The sequence below is a fragment of the Polyodon spathula genome, chromosome 4, assembly GCF_017654505.1.
Source record: "Polyodon spathula isolate WHYD16114869_AA chromosome 4, ASM1765450v1, whole genome shotgun sequence".
In the NCBI taxonomy this organism is placed as follows: domain Eukaryota; kingdom Metazoa; phylum Chordata; class Actinopteri; order Acipenseriformes; family Polyodontidae; genus Polyodon; species Polyodon spathula.
In genome coordinates this window covers 55,353,127-55,365,122 of record NC_054537.1, presented here as the reverse complement: position 1 = coordinate 55,365,122, position 11,996 = coordinate 55,353,127, and positions in this window count along the sequence as shown.

Genomic DNA, 11,996 nt, shown 5'->3' with positions numbered 1-11,996 from the left:
TTTCCTGTATTTTGCTCATTCCATTCTTCCTTCAGTTGTAACAAGATTCCCAGTCCCTGCTGATGAGAAGCATCCCCACAGCATGATGCTGCCACGACCATACTTCACTGTAGGGATGGTGTGTCTTGAGGCATGGGCAGTGTTAGGTTTGCACCACACATAGTGCTTTAAGTTTTGGCCAAAAAGCTCTATCTTAGTCTCATCTGACCACAAAACCTTTTCCCACATCGCAGCTGGGTCACTCTCATGCTTTCTGGCAAACTCCAGACGTGCTTTCAGATGTTACTTTTTGAGTAACGGCTTCTTTCTTGCCACCCTCCCATACAGGCCAGTGTTATGCAGAGCTCTAGATATGGTTGACTGGTGCACCATTACTCCACTCCCAGCCACTGAACTCTAGCTGCTTCAAAGTGGTTGTTGGCCTCTCTGTGGCTTCTCTCACAAGTCTCCTTCTTGTTTGAGCGCTGAGTTTTGACGGACGGCCTTTTCTTGGCAGTGCCTGGGTGGTGTGATGCAGCTTCCACTTCCTGATTATTGATCCAACTGTGCTCACTGGGATATCCAAACACTTAGATATTATTTTGTACCCCTTCCCTAATCTATGCATTTGTATTACTTTATCTCTAACTTCTGTAGAATGCTCTTTGGTCTTCATTTTCCTTCAGATTTACAGCCTTACCAATAATCCTTCAACAGTGTGGTTTTTATCCAGAAAATGTGACAGCAACTTTAATGGTTCATTGGTGGAGGCCAATGGTAAGGTAATTGTGTCCTCGTTACGGCAATTTCCTTCATCGGTGTAAACTGGGAGCTTCCACGGCACAGCGGTTGAATACTTATGCAAGCAAGATATTTCAGTTTTTTATTTTTCTTAAATATTTCCCAACATAAAACCAATGTCACCTTGCAATAATTGATTCTGAGTTTCAGTGTACCTTTTGTAATTTGGTAATATGAGAGAATTGGTCAGGGGTCTGAATACTTTTGCAAGGCACTGTGTGTGTGTGTGTGTATATATATATATATATATATATATATATATATATATATATATATATATATATATATATATATATATATATATAGTAATTGTTTTAACAATTTTTTTTTTTTTTTCCCTGGGTAGTAAGTGTTATTTCCTAATTGCTTATGCCTCAAAAGTATAGAAAATGGCTATTATTCCCCACAAACTTTGCTTTTGTGACCAGGACAGTGTTATTTCAAAATATCACTATTTCCAATGGGAAAATGGGCAAATGTGTGTCTTTTCATTCACATAAAGTCAGAAAAAAACAACATATGAATCCAAATTAACATTTGAGTATACTGTAAATACAGTATAATTGTAAATCTTGAAAAACTACTCACTTCTAAATCTTGTGTAGTCATTTTTGTATTACTTTAGTATAAATACATGTTCATTTGGATTCATATGTTGTTTTTTTCTGACTTTATGTGAATGAAAAGACACACATTTTCCCATTTTCCCATTGGAAATAGTGATATTTTGAAATATCACTGTCCTGGTCACAAAAGCAAAGTTTGTGGGGAATAATAGCCATTTTCTATACTTTTGAGGCATAAGCAATTAGGAAATAACACTTACTACCCAGGAACAAAAATTGTGTTACATAGTGTAATCACACACACACACAGTACTGTGCAAAAGTTTTAGGCAGGTGTGAAAAAATGCTGTGAAGTAAGAATGCTTTCAAAAATAGACATGTTAATAGATTATATTTATCAATTAACAAAATGCAAAGTCAGTGAACAGAAGAAAAATGTATGTTCGGGATCGTTGTCCTGCTGCAGAATAAAATTGGGGCCAATCAGATGCCTCCCTGATGGTATTGCATGATGGATAAGTATCAGCCTGTACTTCTCAGCATTGAGGAGATCATTAATTCTGACCAAATCCACAACTCCATTTGCAGAAATGCAGTGCCAAACTTGCAAGGAACCTCCACACTGCTTCACTGTTGCCTGCAGACACTCATTCGTGTACCGCTCTCCAGCTCTTCGGCGAACAAACTGCCTTCTGCTACAGCCAAATATTTCAAATTTTGACTCATCGGTCAAGAGCACCTGCTGCCATTTTTCTGCACCCCAGTTCCTGTGTTTTCGTGCATAGTTGAGTCGCTTGGCCTTGTTTCCACGTCGGAGGTATGGCTTTTTGGCCGCAAGTCTTCCATGAAGGCCCCCTCTGACCAGACTTCTCCGGATAGTAGATGGGTTTAGCAGGGTCCCACTGTTTTCTGCCAATTCTGAGCTGATTGCATTGCTGGACATCTTCCGATTGCGAAGGGAAGTAAGCATGATGTGTCTTCCATCTGCTGCAGTAAGTTTCTTTGGCCGACCACTGCGTCTACGGTCCTCAACGTTGACCATTTCTTTGTGCTTCTTCAAAAGAGCTTGGACAGCACATCTGGAAACCCCTGTCTGCCTTGAAATTTCTGCCTGGGAGAGACCTTGCTGATGCAGTATAACTACCTTGTGTCTTGTTGCTGTGCTTAGTCTTGCCATGGTGTATGACTTTTGACAGTAAACTGTCTTCAGCAACCTCATCTTGTTAGCTGAGTTTGGCTGTTCCTCACTCAGTTTTATTCCTCCTACACAGCTGTTTCTGTTTCAGTTAATGATTGTGTTTCAACCTACATATTGAATTGATGATCATTAGCACCTGTTTGGTATAATTGTTTAATCATACACCTGACTATATGCCTACAAAATCCCTGACTTTGTGCAAGTGTACCTAGAAGAATTGATGCTGTTTTGAAGGCAAAGGGTGGTCACACCAAATATGGATTTGATCTAGATTTTTCTTCTGTTCACTCACTTTGAATTTAGTTAATTGATAAATATAATCTATTAACACGTCTATTTTTCAAACATTCTTACTTTACAACATGTTTTCAAACCTGCCTAAAACTTTTGCACAGTAGTGTGTGTGTGTGTGTGTGTGTGTGTGTTCTATTTTATATATATATATATATATATATATATATATATATATATATATATATATATATATATATATATAAAATAAAATAAAATCACACACACACACACACACTACTGTGCAAAAGTTTTAGGCAGGTTTGAAAACATGCTGTAAAGGATGTTTGAAAAATAGACATGTTAATAAGTTTTTTACTGTGCAAAACAAATACTTACAGTAAAAGTCTTTTGTAGCAAAAGTTTTGCTTTTGTGGTGAGGAAAAAGTTACAAGAAATAGATGTCTACAATTATCAAACAGTGCTAAAGTATTCATACCCTGACAAGGAAAATGAAATTAATAGCTGGTTGAGGCATCTTTAGCAAATAACCTATTTAAAATGGATATTTGTCAATTAGCGTTTGGCATAATTCTTTAGTGATTTTTGATTATTCTTTGCAAAATTGTTCCAGTTCATTCAAATTTGGAGGAGTTCTCTTATGCACAGCCTTCTTCGACCCATACCAAAGATTCTCAATCGGATTTAGACTGGGACTTTGACTAGGTCATGCCAGAACTTTGATTTTATTCTTCTTTAACCATTCTGAAGTAGATTTTGATGTGTGCTTTGAATAATTGTGTTGGATCATCCAGTTTCAGATGATTGTCGAGTATCTTTTGGCATGCTATGGCATCCATTTGACCATGTATTGGAACTAAATTTCCTATGGCAATTAGAGATAAACAGCCCCATAGAAGGATTTTACCACCTAGGTATGGTGTTCTTTTCTGTGTACACCTCACCAGACTTTCTCCAAACGTAACGACTAGCCATGTGACCAAATAGATAGATTTAAGTGATTTTCCTTGTAATGTTTTCCTGAGTGGCTTTTTCCTTGGCCTGCAACCAATGAGTGCTACAGAATGGTTGAAATGGAAACCCCAGTCCCACTTGCAGTCAGTTCACTTTGAATATCTTTGGCAGTCAATTTCAGTGTGTTATTAACCCTCCTCACAATTCTTCTACTTCTTGGTGAAATAACCTTCTTTCTTCCAGACTGAGGGAGCGCTGTGACAGTACTGTGAACCTTGTACTTGAATAGTTGAAGTTGGGATACTCATATGCTTGGAAATCTTCTTGTATCCTTCAGCTTTATGACAATAAATATTTTCTTCAGGTCTTCAGATAGCGGTTTACTTTTTCCCATATTGACTTGTTGGTAATGACAGCAATCATTCTATGCCTAATCCTTTTATACTCTAAGAATGTTCACCTTCCTCTAGACTTTTCAAGAATAAGGTTCTGCATTATCACATTGAAATTTCAAGCACTTTGTAGACAATAATATCATAGCATCAAAGGTTATGAATACTTTTGAAATGGCATTTTTACAGTTTTGACAAAAAAATGCTGAAATAAAGTTGTAGACTTTTTTTTGCCTCATCCACAAAAGCAGAACTTTTGCTACAAAATATTTTTTCTAAAATTCTTTGTTTACGAGAAAATGTGTAGACATTATAAATTTCCATAGCGGTAATTGTTCTACTTGTAGCTATCACACTGCAGCTTTTCATCAACTTCCAGGAGTATAATAAACAGCTCTTCACTGCAGAATGCTGTCATCCTGTTGTTTCTTCTCCATGCAAAACTTACTTTCACAGGAAAAAGATGATTGTGTTTTTATCTGATCTTTCAACAATTTTAGTGAAAATCCTACCATCAAGCTAGTGGCTGAATTGGGACATTAGTTTTGACGCAGCGATCCACTAGTATTATAAACAACTCAAATAAATAAACAACTCCAGTTGCAATCAAGATAATGTTATTAATAAGCTAGACATGGATATTTGACAACCAGTAAGTTTGGGCAACTAAACTGCTGTCTATAGACATTTAAATTCACAACTATAGTTTTGAACACATTTACTGTAAATAATATTTTTGATTTTGTATTACTTCATATTCATGTACACTACCTCACCACCTCAGTCAAAAGGCTGTATGGAGTCAGTTTTCCGATTAATATATATATATAATATATAGATATAATATATATAATATAAATACTCTATTATAATATATATATATATATATATATATATATATATATACACACACACACACACATAAAAGTGTGTGTGTGTGTATATATATATATATATATATATATATATATATAATATATATATATATATATATATATATATATTATATATATATATATATACATATAAAGTGTGTGTGTGTGTATATATATATATATATATATATATATATATATATATATATATATATATATATATATATATATACAAACATTTTGCTGAAGTGACATTTCCTTTTTTTATATACTCTTTGTACTTCGTGTGTAACTGAACACAGCAGGACTGTAACCCTTTCCACTCCCAGCATAATAAGACTCAATTTATTATTTAAGTAGTATAGCACAAGTGTATTGATGTACCACTGTGGCCGTAGATTTGTTTTAAAAATTTTTGTGCTCAGGCAAGAAAAGGGACCTGTCTATATACTGTAATTAATGAAATCGTGAATCTGAATATGGAAGTTTTCTTTTAATAAATTAAACACAAATCTCAGTTCCCTATGAGATGGAACTGTAGCAATAGTCAACCCCCAAAACATTCAGTATTAAAAAAGTACCAGCTCAAAGACAGTAGCATCAGTAAATGCTTTTCAGCTAGATTCACGGTCCTCGGTTAGCACCAATCTTGCACGACCTTACCTAAGGTAACTTTAGTCCAAGATTAGTGCAAAACAGGATCTATGAAGCCAGACGTTTACTTTCAAATATGTAACTGAAATATTCATAACATGAAATGTTCATTTAATCTGATGAAAATTTCAATTACATATAAATAAGAAAGCTTCACAAGTAACGCTACACAACGTTTTTAGACAGGAAACTCCATTTCCTCTCTGCAGTTTTTACAGTGATTTGAGTATAATTCCTCATTTTCAGCCTTACCAGGTGGTCTGGCAGTTTACTGACAGATGTTAATCAAAATTTAAAAGCAGCCCCAAGCAAGTCAGAATCCTGTGATACATGCTTACAGTGAAAGTTTAGGATTTATATGGCATAGTGACAGCCTATATGAGCTATAGTATGGTGTTCTTTTGGTGTACTGGTGCAGTCTTGTGCAGACTGCTTGTCATATATAAAAAAAGGCAGTGATGTAATGTGTTAAAATTTCAGCTGAAAATGTAATGCTTGTTAACCAGTAATTGCAATTTCTGCTTTCTATCATATTTGCAAAATATGAATACTTTGCCTGTACATTTCTAATTTGTATTTAACCCACAAATTTCAAATGGGAATCATCTTTACATAAACTGCTAAAAATAGTTTTTACAAAATGGCGCTGAATATTTACTGTTTGCTATTTAGAACATTGTTTTTACAGTGTTGGGGTAATTTAAAATGCAGTAATTTAATCAGCTTTTTACTGCATTATGGCAAAGCTACACAGGCCAGCTTTCCATTTTCAGGTCAGGCATTCATTAGATCTGAACAGCAGTGTACAATAGGTACACTGTTCACAGAATTAAAAACATCATTAAACCACAGGAGGAAATTCCTGTCAATGTGTATCAGCCTGTCAGGAGAAACTAAAATTAACAAAAACGATTCTGTTTGGAAATCTTTTTTTTTGATAAGGAAACATTTATACTAATTTATATTAATCGCTACTCAACATGTATAAAATAATATAATTTGTATTTTGGTAATCTTTAATAAGAACATTAATAGCCCAATCCATATGTTTAATACATTAAATCTTTAAGAATATTAATTGGTATAAGATGGTTATAAAAACCACCTCACCTAATTGAAGAATGCTATTGCTCAAAAGGTGGGTTATGTCACCATGAACATCCCCATGAACTGAGTGCAATTTTTTCAGTATACTACTTATTACTACTAAGTAAACATTTAAATGCATAGATAACTGCCATTCATGTTCTGGTCACTCAGGTTTTTTTTTTTTTTTAAACTGGGGCATTGCTTTCTAAACGGGGAATGCTGATTTAGCGATGTAGAGAATATGTTAGTCTTTTTCATTGCGTGAGTAGATCTTAGTCAATTTTGCCTGTTTAAATGTAAATGTAAATATTAACATATATCTGTTAACTTGGAAGCTCTGCTGTAGGTTTAAAGAAGGATCCCTCCTGAAAACAAATGTTGGTCATGACTCATAATAAGCAGTTATTACAAAAAAAACCACTATCTGCAACATTTGCCTACAATTTGGTGAATGATTTCCACAACAGCAGTGCAAAGTGGCCAAACTTTATACGTTTATAAGCCCTGTATCTTATTGGCAATTGGTGTAAATATAATGTCCTTGTGCCTCGATAGAGTTTATATTTCAAGTCACTGTTTTATGTAAGATAATGGTTATTCAAAGAAAGATTATTTAACCCGATCCCCCCCCCCCCCCCCGAATGCTTTTTTCTGCATTTGGCTTAAACCTGAAAACCCCCTGAATAGGTACATACTGTATATGAATACATGCATGGCAGTTGTCTGTGATTCAAATGCAACAGAGCAGAACGTTAGGTTATTACCATAACCCTGGTTCCCTGAAAGGGAATGACAACCATTTCCAAATGGGAAAGAGCCCCCTCTGACCATCAATCACTGAGTATATATAACAAAGCTCCCCTGTCAGGGCCCTGCTGTGAGGGGGAAGTCCCCCCAACCTCCTGCTGAAGAGGGACGTCCTCACAGTAACATACTGCCATTTTCAGAGATCAGCTGGGGACACGACCTCGAAGGGTAATGGTTGTTATTCTCTTTCAGGGAACCAGGGTTATGGTAATAACCTAACATTCCCTTTCAATTGAATGACATCCATTACCGAATAGGAAGCTGTGCCAAAGCTGTCGTGGCTCCAGATTATCTACAGTACAGCCTCACGGTGATAGCCACAGAGCCCACATGGCGCCTAAGGGCATGCCACCTGCAACACCCTAGAGCCCAGAGAAGGTCTCGCTCGGTTTGCCACATCAAGGCGGTAAAAACGCGCAAATGTCTGATTACCTGTCCATGTAGCAGCATTGCATAGTTCATCTAAGGAGGTGCCATGAAGGAGAGCCCATGAAGTTGCTTGGCCCATGGTAGAATGGGCTGTAATGTCCCCCCAGCAAGGAGGAGTCCATCTGTTCATATGCCAAGCGTATCACATCTGTCACCCAGTGTGCTAGATGCTGCTTCGATAGGGCCTGACCTCTATAGCGGGACCCATAGCAGACAAACAACTTGTTGGACCGTCTCCAAGACACCGTCCTATCCAGGTAACAATGCAGAGCCTGAACTGGGCATAGCACGTGCTGTCTATGTTCCTCCTTTGACTCATGCAGGGGAGTTCTGAAAGTTTCCAAAACCACCGGCTGGTTCATATGGAATGACGATACCACCTTTAGCAAAAAGGCTGGATTACCTGCAAATCATTCCCTGTGAAAGCCATGCATGTGTCATCAATGGAAAGCACATGAAGCTCACTCACTCGTCTGGCAGACGTAATGGCCATTAAAAACGCCACCTTCAAGGAAACAGGGCACAGTTCTGCTGACACCATTGGCTCGAATGGGGGACCCATAAGGACCTGCAGTACCAGTTCTAGATCCCACTTGGGGACCATACTTTTCATGGGAGGACAAAACCGCCGAGCCTCTTTAAGAAAGTGCACTGCCAGAAAATGTACCCCAGGGGACAGAGTCAATTTTGTCGTGGCACACTGATATTGCTGCCAGGTATACCTTCAAAGTCGACGCTGATTTTCCTGCGTGAAACAGGTGTTGTAAGAAAGTTAACATAATCTCAATAGGGCAGGTCACAGGATCGTGACCTTCGGCAATGCACCAGTCTTGGAAAACTTTCCATTTGTATGAGTACTGGGCTCTAGTGCTCGGCACCCTAGCAGGCTCTAGTGTTTCTACTACTGCATCTGGCAAACCTTGTCTGAATAGATGGCTCCGTTCAACAGCCAGACGCAGAGTTGGTGCTGGGCTGGGTTCGGGTGCCATAATAGCCCCTCCGCTTGGCTCAGGAGGTCCTTGTGCAGCAGGAGCTTCCACGGCTGATGCGACAACATGTTGGAGAGGAGAGCAAACCGGGGGCATCTCGGCCATCTGGGTGCAACCAGCAAAACCTGTGCTCTCTCCACCCTGATCCTCTCTAGTGTCAGGGGTAATAATGCTCACAGAGTTCAGTTTGATCCCCAGGAACAATGTGGACTGAGACGGTATGAAGTTGCTCTTCAGTTGATGTATCGGGAGCCCTAACTTCGTCACATGATCTATGACCTGTGTTACGTGTGCGCCTCTGCGTGTGCTTTGGAATGCATGCAAACTAACCAATCATCCAGATAGTTTAGGATCTGAATACCCCGCAGCCTGAGTGGAGCCAGTGCTGCATCCATACACTTTGAAAATGTGCGGGGCGCCAGCAAGAGGCCAAATGGCAGCACGTAGAATTCTTACACGTTGCCTTGAAAGGCGAAGCACAGATATTTTCTGTACGAGGGACGGATCGGGACGTGAAAGTAGGCGTCTTGGAGGTCGCTCGATGTGAACCAGTCACCTGGTTTGAGGAACAAGTTGAGGACCCTGAGGTCCAGAATTGGTCTGAAACCGCTGTCTCTCTTGGGGACCAGGAAGTAGCTGGAGTAAAAGCCACTGAGGGCATCGTTTGGACTTACCAAGCGTACAGCGTTCTTCCTTTGAAGATTGGTTAAAGGAGAAGGTGGTGAGAAGCACACCTTTGAAGGGTGGTAGACCTATGCGGAATTGTAGAGCCTATCCATGTCTCACTGTCGATAGCGCCCATGAGTTCTGGGTGCAGCCTTGCCAGGGGTCGTTGCCGTTGGTCAGTCCAGTTGTGGGGGGCGGTTTGGAGGAAGCCAGGGCCTCTCAGGGGCAGTCTCCCTTGGGCTTGGGAGGGGGTGGGTCTTTCTCAGGCCCCGGCCTTGGTCACCAGCTGGAGAACTGGTTACACCTGGCTGGCGGTTGTCGCTTGCCACCAGCTCTACCTCTGCCTGCTTGTCTGCTCTGGGGTGGAGGGCAGTGTTCAGGCCCTTTTTCACTAGCAGGCTATCAATGGAAAGCCGAAAGGTGCAAAAATTTGGAGGCGACCTCCATGGCCTTGTGGGACCTCTCAACGCTCACATCAATAGTCGTCCCAAATGTCTGCCCCGATGTAATGGGGGCATCCAGTAACGCCACCCTCTCGGTCTCCATGACCTTGGCTTGCATCAGCCACAAATGCTAGCGAGCAGCCACCATCACTGCCAGTGAACTCCCTGATGCTTGGCCTATCTCCCCCATTAGGTCAGTCATCGCCCTTGATACAGTCCGGAGCTCCCATATGTTCCTTATCCCCCTTGGTGAAGGTGGAACCTTGCAGCAATACCATGACCTTGTCCTCGATAGTGGGGAATGTGCCTAGGCCAGCTTCTTGGGCTCCTGCAGAGTGCAGCAGAGACTCTGCTGTTCTGGAGGCTGAGGGTGCAGATGCTGGGTTGCTCCAGGAGGAGCACACCAATTCCAAGAAGTCCTGGCATAAAGGGAGGGCATGCTGTGGGTTCCCTTTTTGCTGGAGGAAGCGGTTTCCCTTTCCCTCCGGTTCTGCCCTCCAAGGAACATCCGTGGCTGCAGCTACACGCTGCATTAGTGCCCAGAACTCTTCCCTCTGCAACACATGCGGCAAGGATGGTAAGGAGCCCTCCTGATTTTAGTTGGGTCTCTAGCATGGTCTGGTGAGCCCTTAGAGTCTCCGCTAACTCCACAAAGCGCCGCTCGGCTAAGCTTGGGTGCCTCTGAGGCGACTCCGACAAGAATCATCTGCACCTGCATGGGGAAGCCTGTCCCTTGGTGATCGTCCCCTCGAGCGGTACCGCCTCGGCGGTGACCATCTCACCTCCCCTGAGAGGTGCCTGCGCCTCTGTACCGGTGGTGGGGAAGGGGAGGGTGACCCAGGTGTGCGGGAGAGCAATCTGGTCACTGTAGCAGGGGAGTCCTAGAGGACCTCTGCGGAGGCCCTTGGACTACGGACCTCATTCTCCCATGGCTCGGGGAGAGAGACTTTGCTGGGGATAGGGCTGCTCTCCGGTGCTTAGTTCTTCTAGAGAACTTCCTACATGGAGAGCAGTCTAGCTCACCTGCCAGTGCTTTGACCGCATGTTCTGACCCTAAGCATCTGGCGCAGGACCAGTGCTCGTCCTGTCTGGGCAGCTTCGCCGCGCACTGGTCGCACTGGTGGAACCCAGCAGAGGACCCAGGTCGACTGTACTGACATGGCGCTCATAGGCAAAGCTGCTGCGCTCGGTGTGATCGTAGTGCGGTCGGTGCCAGGCTGTAGACGGCTTCAAAGAGGTTCACCGGTGCCGAATTATTCGGTCCCGGGAAAGGCACCGACTGACTGTTCGGCACCGACAGCGCTCTCCTCAGTTGGTGCCGATGTGTAGCACAGTCGGTGCTGGACTGTAGACGGCTCTGAAGCTAGTCAACCGGTGCCGGGATCAGCGTTGAGGAGAGCGCTGTCGGTGCCGAACAGTCAGTGCCGAGTCAACCTGTTCTAAGGTCGGTGCCGATGGTAGGCACGGTTGGTGCTGGGCTGTAGGTGGCGCGAAAGATGTTTACACCGGTGCTGAGTCAATTGGGGCCAGGTAGGCCTCAAAGCCGGTGGGAATACCGCAGTTGATGCCGGGGTATGCAGCCAATTCAGTCGGTGTGGTTGCCGAGGGCAAGCACAGCCGCACTAGGAGAGCCGGAGGCTTGAGAGGTGCGCTAGGCCCGAGCTGTTTTTTTTTTTTTTCTGGTCGCTCTGGACGATTAAATAGGCGTAGAGGAAGCAGGTTTTCTAAAAAACTAAAAAAAAAAAAAAAGGCTGCAGCTGGGGGCAGTCTGAAAACAGGTGGAAAACTGTCTCCACTGCAGAACAGAAGGGGCACTGACCACTGACCCCCAGCTCCACATGGCTCAAGTACCGGTTTGTGGCTATAATTTTTATAAAAACTAACCAGCCTGCTATCATTCAT